Below are 12,736 nucleotides of genomic sequence, written 5' to 3'. Positions count from 1 at the left end.
GGGGGGGGGGGGGTGTCTGGCAGCAGGTGTGGTCAGTGGAGGCTCCCTTCCCCGCCCCCAACCCAGACTGCAGTAAAGCAGGTTCCTGAATAAGGTGAGAGTCTCAACTAGAGGACAGTAGTCACTCTGCCCTTCAGTGCTTCACTTGTATAATTTTTAAAATAAGATGGCTTGGCTGGAATCATTATTTTTACCCACTCTATGCTAAAAGGTGAAAGACACAGCCCCTGGATGAAGGGTCCACAGTCCAGTAAGAAGCAAGGAATTTCAGTGCACTGATCAATGCTATGAGGCAGGGAAGCTGTGGCAGACACTGCTGGGAGTTCCCAGCAATATGATCCACAAATTAGAATGGGGACATGTAGTCCAGAACAAAGAATGAATTTGCCAGCTCCTTTGCAGCAAGATTCATTTATGTGGCTAAGTTCTGTCCAATGAAACAAAAGCACAAAATAATATATGTACTTTCTATGACGTGTTCTTAAAGGGAACATGTCTTTCTCCCCCTTTTGCCTTCATGCTGGTTGGAAGATGGCATTGATGGCTGGAACTGGTGCAGCCATTCTGGGCTATGAGATGGAAGATGTGTGTTACAACTGACAAAGCATAAATAACAGCCTGGATTCCCAGTGATGGTAGAGTCGTCACAGCAGCCGTGGACTAACCTTACTTGAGCTACTGTTACTTGGAATGTCTGCATTTATAGCTAAACCTCAGCATACCTTAAGAAGTCATTATTTAATACAACTAAATTGTACATTTAAAAATGGTTAAGATGGTATATTTTATAATGTGTTTCTTACCATAATTTTAAAAAAAAAGAAGCCAAAAGTCAGATTTATAGAGACAGCATGCAGAATGGTGGTGGACAAGGGATGGAGGAGGGAAGGGGAAGAGTTATAGCTGAGTGTGTACAGAGCCTCAGTTTTGCAAGAGTCCTGTGACTGGACAGTGGTGATGGTAGCACAACCGTGAATGTACTTCATGCCACTGAACTGCACACTTAAAGATTATTGAGATGGTGAATTTTATGCTAGAAGCATTTTACCATAACTTTGTTTTTTTAAGCAGCCAAAGCACAAGGGAACTGTTTGGAGTGTTTACATGAGGGCACACATTTGTCAAAATCATCAAACTGTACACTTAAGATGGGTGAATTTCATCCAAAGTAAATTATATCCCAATAAGGTACCATGGAAACAGATGTATGTAGGCCCCTCTGCCAGCCTAAAGGACTTCCCAAAGGAGGAGTTACGCATAGGCATTAGCACAGAAAATAGGCTCTACTATCCTGTAAGCTGATTACAAGGGAAGAAATTGTATTTTATTTCTTCAATATCCTAAAAAATGTGGGAGGAGGAAGTGGAAGCCACTGTGGGCTCAGTCTGAGGACAGCTGCCTCTTCTGGGTGCCTCCCAGCTGCTGATAGATACAAGAGCTCTCAGCACACAGGTCACCATCAGGGCCCCTAAAGAAGGGTGCCAGTCAATATTCGCTCAGATGTCCACTCAGATGTGCACATTCCATGCAGGTGTGGTCACCTGCGTGGAGTAATGAGAACAGAGAAGTTCCTACCCCATAAAACTTGCATGTAGAAGATGGACATTAAGCAAGTAAACCAGTAAATATATTGGATCATTACAGATTGGGGTCATTTGTATGTAGGAGGTGATAAGAGAAAATGACAGAACTTTAGGTGGGATGATCAGGGAGAGTCTGGGGTGCCGGGGCTTTTGAGCTGAGACAAAATGAGCAAAAGTCAGGCACTTAAAGAGCCACAAGAAGTACCACAGTACTTCTTGGGAAGTACCACTTGGGAAGTACCCTTCTTGGGAAGGGCACAGTCAGGGTGCACAAGCAGGCAGGGGCACAAGATGTCACTGAAGAGTAGGTGTGAGCAGGCCCCCCATGGCTTTGGAGGTCATGGGGAAGAGTTCAAAGATTTTATCTAATAATGTTTTCAGAAGATCCCTCTTGCGGCTCTATAGGAAATAAATTGGAAAAGAGTTAAGAGTAGAAGCAAGAAAGCAGGAGGTTATCATAGCAGTCCTAAGAGATAATGCAGCTTGGACAAATATAGTGGCAAAAACAGAGAGAAGTGGTGACTTTGAAATATTTTGAGAGTGAAAGCCGAGTGCACAGATGAAATCTGAGTTAGGTTTGGGGGTTTTATCGATACCTATAGCTGAGTGTAGGTATTAAGATATTTTACCACTAAGGGAAACTGGGTAAAAGGAAAACAGGAGCTCTTTATACCGTCTTTGAAACATTTTATAAATCTATAGTTATATTTTTTAAGTTTTTATTTTTCATTCACAACAACCAAGTATAACTCCAGAGGGAGGAAAATGAGAATTTTAATCATAGCACCTTACATAGTTTAGTTGTGAATAATATTTATAGGGCCTTACTAATATGAACGCTATATAATTATTTTAAGTAAAAGGTGTGAAAAGCTCTACTGGAAGGTGGGAGAAGGACAAATGTATGAGTTGGGTGGGAAGGCAATGGGCATATAAGAGAGCATTTTGCATAGTTGAAAGTCAACAGAGAAAACTTAAAAATTAAAAATCAAGAAATAGATATATGAGAATTTTTAAAATATATAACTAAAGAGCAGAAAAACTAGCTAAAAGAGTAGAGAGTGGTTGCTTTGGGCAATGAGTATTTAGGATGGGTAACAGATTGCTTTTACATTATAAACTTAGTAACACTTCTTATCTCTATAAAGTGTCTCCCAAACAACAAAAATATATTTAAAGAAACACACTGATATCCACCCATCCCCCCAAAAAGGCACAAAGGACTTTCTCTTTGGCTCAGAAAGAGGGAATTGGTGTTGAAAGGAAGGGAGAAGGAATCCTGGATGACCCTTGGGTTTCAGAACACTGAATGGGCGATGAGATAGAAAGGGCTGGGGGAGTAATGGGGTGAGGGGTGCATATCTTATACATTCAATATCTGTTAGACATCCAAATGGAAGTATCAAGAGGATAGCTGGATATCCTGAGCAGAGGTGAGAGGTCAGGGTTAGAGAAAAAATCTGGTAGATATCAACATTTGGACTGTAGATACAGACCATGAGATAAATAATACCATACAGGAAGACACTATAAAGAAATCATTGAGCACCTCTCCTGTCTTGCCTGATGCTTCTCTTAGCACACAGTGTATTTCAATAAATCTGCTTTTCTGTCCTCAAAAAAAAAGAAAAAGAAAAAGAAATCACTGAGCCCAGGCCTAGATTCTGAGGTAGTCTAATATTTCAAGGTGCTTTTTTTCTGTTTTGTTTTGGTTTTTTTTTTAAAGATTTATTTTTTATTTATACAAGCACTGGGTACTGTCAGAAGCGCAGGAGGGTGAGAGAATTCACCAGAGCCAGAGCAGGGAGCAGAGCAGGCAGAAGGATCGAAGTACACTGCTGAGGGGAGCAGCGGGCGGCAGGAGAGGTCTGTGCGCCATGTGGGACCCTCCTCTGGTGGCCGGGGAGCAGCCGGGGATCGAACCAATGCTGCAGAGGCCGCGGGCAGCTTTGCAACCCAGCGCTCAACTGCTGCGCACTGGGGAGACCAAAGGTGCTTTTTTTTTTTTTTTTTTTTTTAGGAGGAGGCAAAGGAGATTAAAGAGCAGTCAGTGAGGACAGAGGAAATCCAGGGGCCTGTGGAGTCCGAGCAGGAAAAGTTTTGAAAAAAAGTGATCAACTAGATCAACAGATGTTAAGAAGTCAGGTAAGATGAGGACCAAGTGGTGGGTGACTATAGTAGCTGGTCTCCAAAGATGGTTCCCTAACTCAATTATGCCCCTGTGTAGTCCCTTCCCCTCGAACCTGCTATGGCCATGAATCTTGCTAATGAGTAATAGTTTATGATAGAAGCCAAGTGCATGACTTCCAAGGCGAGGCCAAAGGAAGCCTTGACGTTTCTCCCAGAATGCTCGTTCCTGGGACACTCCCTCCTGGAGCCAGCTGACATTCCAAGAAGCCAAGTCACTCAAGTGGCCACCTGTAGGCACCCCAGTCACCAGTCCCAGCTAAACTCCTACCCAACAGGCACCATCAACCACCAGCCATGTTAGTGCCCCATCTTGGCCCTTCAGCTCAGCTGAGCCTTCAGATGACTCCAGGCCCAGATGCTGTGGACAGTAACCGCTTAAGAAATAAACCACAAGTGAGAATTTCCAGCTAATCTGTCAACCACACACGCATGAGACACATTAATTAACTGGGTAAAGCTACTAAATTTTGGAATAGTTTGGTAGGCAGCAAAGGATAACCAGAATAGTGACTTTAACAAAAGCAGCTCAATGGAGTAGTAGCAACAGAAGCCAGATCACAGTGGGTGGATGAGAGCGTATAGGAAAGTGTAGACTCTTTTTTCAGGAAGGCTGGCTGTGATGAGTGTGGGAGGTGGAGCCACGGAGAGTTGTTTATTTTTAAGAGGGGAGATACTAGAGCTTGGTTGTATGTTGACTGTGAATATTCTTGGAGACAAGATTGATGAAGAAGAGGGAGGAGAAAGAAAAGAAGCAGAGTCTTTGGAAAGGTAAGGAAGGAAAGGGTCTAGACTGGGGATAAAGGCAAAGACGATGGATGAGGAAGTGGGTGGTTTGTGAACCATAAGGCACGAAGTACAGGGGTTTCTGCACAAGCAGCAAGGTCATCAGCTGAAAGAGAAGGTGAGAACTAGAAAGGAAGTGGGGGGAGGTTAGAAAAAAATCTACTTGAGGGGCCTCCCTGGTGGCACAAGGGGTTAAGTCTCAGCACTATCAAGCTATCGCCAGCCAGAGCAGCACAAGTTCGATCCATAGCCAGGGAGCTACCCAGATGGCGCAGCAGACCTCTCCTGTCTCTCCTGCTGTTCCCCTCAGCAGTGTATTTTAGTCAGTCTGCCTGCTATGTTCCCCACTCTGTCTCTGGTGAATCCTCTTACCACCCCCCATACCTCTGGCCTATACCCCAGATCTTGTATGCTTAAATAAAATAAATCTTAAAAAGAAAGAAAGAAAAAGAAAAAAATTTACTTGAAAAAAGTAGATGCAAACAAAATCATCATATCAGAAAGTGGAAATAGTAGCAGAATTCAAAAGTAGCCACCCAAAATTCTATACCCCTAATCCCTGGAATATGTGAATGAGATGAGCTATCACCTCCTGATTGGGATATGTTACATGGCACAGTGGGTCTTAAAAACAATGATTGCCCAGAAAGACCTTAAATTTGGAAGACCTAATCTGGTCACGTAAGCCCTTAGAAGCAGAGCACTTTCTCTGGCTATCAGCAGAAGAGAAACCAGAGAGGATGCCTGAGAGATTTGAAGCAGGAGGGGTCTGGTCTCGGAGCAGAGAGCAGGCTCCACATAGTGAGAAAGAAGAGGTGAAGACATTCAAAAGCTGATAGGCCAGAGGGCTGGGAGTGATCATCCACATGGCTGTTGGAATCATCAAGAATAATGAAGGAGAAGGGGTGTGAAGGAAGACAATGAGCCAGTTGTTGTAAGGGGAAAGAGGAAGTGAGTTGAACCAGCAGAACACAGCACCAAGGAAAGGTGGCAGGAGGGATGCTAGAAGGATGGAGAAAGAAAGGGCATTTATCCCACCCATTGTGGATTGAATTATAGCCCCAAAAAGATAGGCCCGGAAAGACAAGTTCAAGTCCTAACCCCTGCTAGCTGTGAATGTGACTTTATTTGGAAATAGGTCTTTGTAGGTGAATCAAGTTAAGATGAAGTCATTATTAGGGTGAGGCCCTAATCCAAAGACTGGTGTCGTCATAAGACCAGGAAAATTTGGACACAGAAACAGGAGACACAGAAGGAAAATAAAGACTGAAACGAGGTGATGCAGCCACAAGCCAAGGAACATCAGGGGCTACCAAAAGCTGGCAGAGCCTTGAAGAATCTTCCCCTCAAGGCTTCTGAGGGAGCATGGCCCTGACGATTTTTACCTTGATTTTTAATTTCTGTCCTCCAGAAGTGTGGGAAAACAAATTTGCTTTTCAAGCTAGTTGTGGCAATTTGTTCTGGCATCCCAAGGAAAACAGAATCCCGCCTCTTGACCCTGATATGTGTGGGGGGAGGAGTAAAAGCAAGCTCCATTTAAGGGGCTTCAGGGGTCAGCAAGTTTCATTTAAGACAGGAAATCGAGAGAAACTTGGTAGGAGAGGTTGAGGACTAGGCAGAGCCCCATCTTAGAGCAGTGTCCAGCATATGGGGGTCTGAAGGGTGGGGAGTACCTGGCTCAGGTGAGGAGATGCAACAGGAGAGACATGTCTCTCCTGCTAACAGATTATCTGTTAACAGAATCAGATAATCTGATAACAGACTACCTGGACTCTGGATTTCTGGGGACTGAGATAGACAGGGAGCATGGACGTGATACAGTCACTGAGGGACAGTGGGTTTACATTTTGGGGCTGTTGCTGGGTACCACTGCCTGTGCTCCCAGTGTGGGCAGCTGTGGGATGACAGCTGAGTCCTGACACAGGGAAGCCACTGTGCCCTCCTGCTGTGGGGCCTTCTGGGGCAACTCCACCCCTCACCTGGGGTAACTCAGCCTCTTGGCATCTGCGTCCTCTGATGATGACAGCCATCAGCACAGCTCTAGGCTCAGGCTTTGGGACTTTCCAGCTTTATAGTTTCCTGCCATCCAGACCTGACTTGTCCAATATGGTAACCAGTGGCCAAGGGTGGATATTTAGATTTAAATTTACATCAATTACATTTAAATAAGTTAAATTTTCTGTTCTGTTCAGTTACACCAGTGTAGGGTAAGGTAAAAAAGTATCAGGCTTTTCTGCCCTCCCGCCATTAGGATAGATAAGGGAACCCCGTGGTCCTGAATGCATGCCTGATGGCGGGCACCTGAAGTGGGTACACCTCGGGTGAGAGACAGTTTATAAGGGTGGCGTCATGGGGACACCAGTAGAAGCCAAGAACGAACGGAAGCCAAGAGAATGCCTGAGAGCCCAGATAGAATGAGGATTTGCTGGGGGCTGGGAGGACTGCCAGCCTCCCGGTTCCCCAGCACCCCTGCCTGCCATATGCCTGAAAAATCTAAATGAAAGACCTGCAAAAGCCACTGAGGACTCTGACTCCTCCTTTACCCGGTCTGCTGATCATAGAAAACCTGCACTGTGGCCTTCCGGCCCCTACAATCAGCCACATAGAACTTTCCGTGAGAATGGAAGTGAAAAGTTTTAGGTTTAAACAGAGCTGGGTGAGACCATGGACAGGAACCACTGCCCTCATAAAACAGAGTTTTCAGCAGAGGCTAACACGCGCAAAGGAGGCAAAACAAGGGGCCCTTAATAGGAACAGCTCTCAGCCCTGCTTGAGGTGAGAAGCAGCTGCCCTTCAGCGGCCAGGAAGGTGCTAAATAAAGCAACACTTCACAGCCCAGAAGAGAGTGTCATGAGGTCCACAGATAGGAAAGTTCCTCCTCACCCCTAATCTAAGTCGCCCATCTCCCACATTCTTCATGCCCTGTCTCAGCACAACTGACAATAAAAATCCACTTCCCTCTGAGGAGCATAGACATGCCATCATCCACAAGCCACTCACATGTCCCTAACACAGGCCAACTCAGAAATGCCTGTGTCAGCCAGTCCTGGGGTGACGATCAGCCTGCAGACATCCATAGCCCACCGAGGCCTCTTACCTCCCTCCCTCTGATGAGGCCAAGTTCCCACCCTTGTCCTCCCCGGGCCACTTTGCCCCACTGCTCAGCTCCTGTAAGCACCCGCTGGGCCAAGAACCAAGAACAGGGTTCACAGCACACCCAAAATTTGGAGCAAACAAATGCCTTTCTCCCCACTGCCCTCTAACAAGCAATTAGGTGAGAAGACAATTCCCATTCCACCAGACTTAACATTGCTCTCAGGTCAACAGTGGATCCTTGCTCAACATCAGGGAAGTAAGTCTTTTTAGTGATTTTCTCAAAGCAAAGAATCAGTCGACTCCCAAGGTGAATCGAAGTCTCACCCCTTGGGGGACTGAAAACTGCTTGCAACTTGTAAATGATGGCCTTTCCTTTCCTATTTCTCTTTATAAAGTATGACAAATCACAGGCTCCAACCTGAGGTAGTCCCCTTTTATAAAAGGCTCCCCAAAAGCTGGTCTGAAGATTATGATGGGGGGAATGGGAGACCATGGAGGGGGAATGCAAAGCCACTTGTGGCTTCTGAATTTCAATTGCTGAGGCCCTTAAAAAAGCAGAAAGGGCGCCCAACCTGGAGTAAAGCTCTTGGGTCAAGCCAGCCTCCAGTTGATCTTACCAGTAGCACCGCCCGCAGACAAGAGCTAGAAGGAAAGCATGTTATGGAGAGGTGGGACTCAACACCTCTGAGGCAAGTACAGTGCTGTAATGCAGTGTGACCTCGAAAAAAGAAACCAAAGTAGAGCCAGATATTCCTTCCTCTGTGCTTTCCATAATATGATGTGGCTCTCTGACTAGGATAGGATCTGAATCTGTAATTCCATAACTTTATTTTTGAGGAATAAAAATGAAGTGCCATTTGCTAACTTTTGAATTTTATAAGTAATCTCATAAAATGTCTTCAGGCACATTATTTAATAGGTTTTTAAAATAATTGACCCACAAGGAAAGTATATCTGGGTGAAATAGACATAAAGAAGATGATTTGTTCACTTCTTTGTCCACATGTATATGTGGGATTTATATTTTGTAGCTCACTCTGTTGCCTAGATGTCATTTGAACACTATTACTATTGTTATGACTCACAAGTGCATATTGTTGATTTTGAGCTTACCCTTAAGTATTAAATCTTCCCTTTCCCCGTTTAAAAAAAAAAACACAGATATTGGTGGGTTCTGTTCTCAGGGACCTGAGCATGGAGAGACATCAAAACCTGAGCATGGAGAGACATTAAAAAAAAAAACACAGATATTGGTGGGTTCTGTTCTCAGGGACCTGAGCATGGAGAGACATCAAAATGAAAGTCTTAAAGATGCAGGACTTCTAACCTGTGACCGTGACTGTGAACATGAAGAGATCTGATAGCAGTGGGGACACACCCCTACCTCCTGGTTAGAGTTTCAGGAAAGAGACAAGGCCCAAGAAAAGAGGAAATGACAGCTGAGTGTAACCCACCCGCAGTAGCTGGAACCTTGGACAGCACCACACAGGTCTAGCTACTCACGGTTGGAAGCTGCAGAGTGACCACAACCTGTCCAGGAGTGACCTAAAGGTGGCAGGGAAACACCAGGCCTAAAGAGGCCAAGCAAGTAGGAAGCAGTCAGGACACTTTTCAAGGGGCACTTGGGTGGCCACTGAAAAACGAGGGCCGCTTCCTCCAGTGCTTTGGTGAATATACCAATAGATGAGATGCTCCCCTAGGAGGTAGGAGTCCCTGGAGAAGGGAGGGGCTAGCCATCAGCTGACTGAAACTACATTTCTGCCACACCAGCAGAATGGGGACTGGCTCCAAACAGAAACACAGTTATGCTACAGAAAAGGCCTGCCACATTTCCCACATATCTGAATTTGTAGACTAAACTACAGTGTAGTAAACATAATTGTAAAAAATAATGGAGGCAAAGCTAGAAACTAGCAAATTTCTGGCTAGGCAACTGAAGAGATGATGGTGCTATTCATAAATGTAAGGGATAGAGGAGGGGGGAATTCAGCGGAACACGATGAGTCTGGACATGCTGAGGTTGAAAGGCTGATGGGATTCCACGGAGGCACCTGGGTATCTATAGTGTGCTCAGGCATGAGGTCTGCCTGAAATACAGATCGGGGCATCATCAGGCAAACAAGGTGTAGCTAAGGGATGAGGAACAGAGCAGAGTGAGCTTAGGGATTCACTACAAGCCAGCACCACCAGAAGCTTTTCATGCATATTAGTCTATTAAATCCCATTTCTGTAATATATGAAGAAATAGTGTTTCAGACTTCACAGAAGAATCCTAAGTTATCTCTGGAAATCTACAATCTGCACATATAACAACAGCCTGCTATAAACCACAGGACCAGGAGGAGCTGCAGGAAGAAAACCAAAATAGCCTTGTGTCACAAAATCTAGGAGGAGAGGATTTCAGGACAGAAACCGCTGGTACTAGATGTGCAGGGGGCTGAGTAACTGAATATAAGTGAAAAGGCCCCTGGGAGTTAGAGAGGAGATCCGTAAGGACAGGTGAGGGAGGGTTCCTGACATCGGAGAAGTAGAGGACCTGCTGGTGCTGCGTAGAGGAGGAGGTGGGGAAATGCGAGATACTAAATGCAGGAGACCTGGGAAGAGGAGACAGCCGGAACCTAAACTAGAGATTTTCATGTTTTCAAGTGGACAGATTTGTAGAGTAATACATGTCAAAGGAAAAGTCAGCAGAAAATGAAAGTCTTAAAGATGCAGGACTTCTAACCTGTGACAGTGACTGTGAACATGATGAGAAAGAACACTAATGGAGATGTTTCCATGATTCCTAACTTCAAATGGAGCCTTGATCAATCCAGAATCCAGTCACCCTCCCTCTCTCTGGCACAGTGGTTTTCAAGAGACTGTCCCCAGACCAGCAGCTGCAGCACCAACAAGAAACTTGTTAGAAATACAAATTCTCAGGCCTCTCTGGTGGCAAAGGGAGCTACCTATGAAGCTATCTGCAGCCACTGCAGCATGAGTTCGATCCCTGGCCAGGGAGCTACCCACATGGCGCAGCAGACCTCTCCTGACTCGCCCGCTGCTCCCCTCAGCAGTGCATTTCAGTACATCTGCCTGTTCTGTTCCCACTCTGTTTCTGGTGAATCCTCTCACCCCCCACACCTCTGGCCTGTACCCCAGTTCTTGTATGCATAAATAAATAAATCTAAAAAAAAATACAAATTCTCAAGCCCACCCCATACCTGCTGGATCCAAAACTCTGGGTAGGGTTTTAACAGACTCTCCAGATGATTCCAATAGATCACTAGCTTCTAACTCCTCCTCTAAATTTCCAACCCTTTTTCCTTCATCCTCACCCTCAGCTGACCTTGCTTCCTTACTCACTAGCTTCCCCCACACCCATCCACCTGCCAGAATCTGCCTCCTCTCAATTTTGAATGAACCCTCTGTGCCCCTAACCAAAGTCAGGCCCTCACTTCTGTACTAAATACCATTTCACATCACCAAGGTCACAGCTCCAGCTAATCTCCCCACTCTCACCACCATTATCATCAATTTTCATTCTCCCCTGGCTCTTTCTCATCAGCATACCAACATATTTTAACCACTTAAAAAAATTTACTTCATTTCTCCTGTTTCCTCCCCCACAATCTCTCTCCTTCATATATCAAAGAATTTTCCATCCTCCCCTCCCATTCTTTCTTGAACCCATCCACATCTGACTTGCAATCCTACACTGCACCAAAACCATTCTTGTCAAGGTCACCAACAAGCTTCTAAATACTTCTCACATTTATCTTCACCTATAGGCAGCATTTGACACAATATGATCTTTTCTCATTGACAGGTTTCCTTCTCTTGGCTGCCAGTACACCATCTCCCAGGTTTTTGATTCTCTACTTCACTGCTCATTCCTCAGCTTCTTCGATGGTTCCTACTCTAAAGTCACTTAATGTTAGAGAGCTCCAGTATTCAACCCTGGCACATCTTTGCTATCCCTACCTGCTCTCCTGGTAAGCTCTTCTAATCACATAGCTTTAAATAACACCCATATGCTGGAGACTCTCAGTTTTCTATCTCCAGCCCAGACCTTGCCAAACTTGTACATCCAACTGCTTTCTTGGCATCTGGACATGCCTAATAGGCATCTCAAACTTGATACATGTTACACTGAGCTCCTGATCTTCCTACTTCCGTCGGGCCTCCACACACACAAAAACTCTGCTCCCTCCACCAATACACCTTCTCAGTTCAGGTAAAAAATCCCTCCCTTTTTCTCATAATACTTAACCCACTGGAAAAGCCCATTGGCTCACATTCAAAATACACCTAGAACGCAACCACTTCTGTCACCTCTCCTGCTGCCACATGAATGGATCCACTGACATCTCTTATGAAATGATTGCACTGACCTCTTGCTCTGGCTCCCCCCAGCTCACAGGGAAAACCAAAGTCAGCAAAATGGCTTTAAGGTCCTACAAGGTATGATCCATCCCTTAATTATTTGACCTCATCTCACTCCACCCACACTGACCTTCTTACTCTTCAAAAACAGCAAGTATGCTCCCACCTCAGGGGCATATACACTTACTGTTTACATTTACTATTTACTGTTCCCTCTGCCTAGAACATTCTTTCCCGGATAGCCGATGGCTCATTACCTTGCTTCCTCCAGGTCACTCAGATGATACCTTCTCATTGAGGCATCTCTGGTGACACATACACCATATCTCCTCCCTCCTTTACTTGCCTCCAGGGCTCTTACTGCATCTAACATATTATCTACTTTACTTATTTGCTAGTGTCCTGTTTCAACTAGAATGTAGGGCCAGGATTTTGCCTGTTTTGTTCACTGCTGTATCTCCAGCGCGTGGCTTATTCAATAAGCATGTATAATATGTGGTGGAATCAAGGCCCAATGGGCACATAAAGATTTGCAATTCCAGAAGGTGTTGGTTGTGTACAAGAAGAGGGCCACCTCTTTCACTGCTCAGAGAGCAGAGGTACGAATGGATACAGTTATGTTTTGTAGGCAGAAACTTAAATAACCCCCTTGTGTTTCTCTGGGAAATGAAAGTCAAGGAGGAACTTGAATCGTGATGGGCAGAAACAGCAGCTGTGGA

This window comes from Talpa europaea (assembly GCF_964194135.1).
Source record: "Talpa europaea genome assembly, chromosome: 12".
NCBI lineage: Eukaryota > Metazoa > Chordata > Mammalia > Eulipotyphla > Talpidae > Talpa > Talpa europaea.
Note: the sequence above shows the minus strand (reverse complement) of the source record.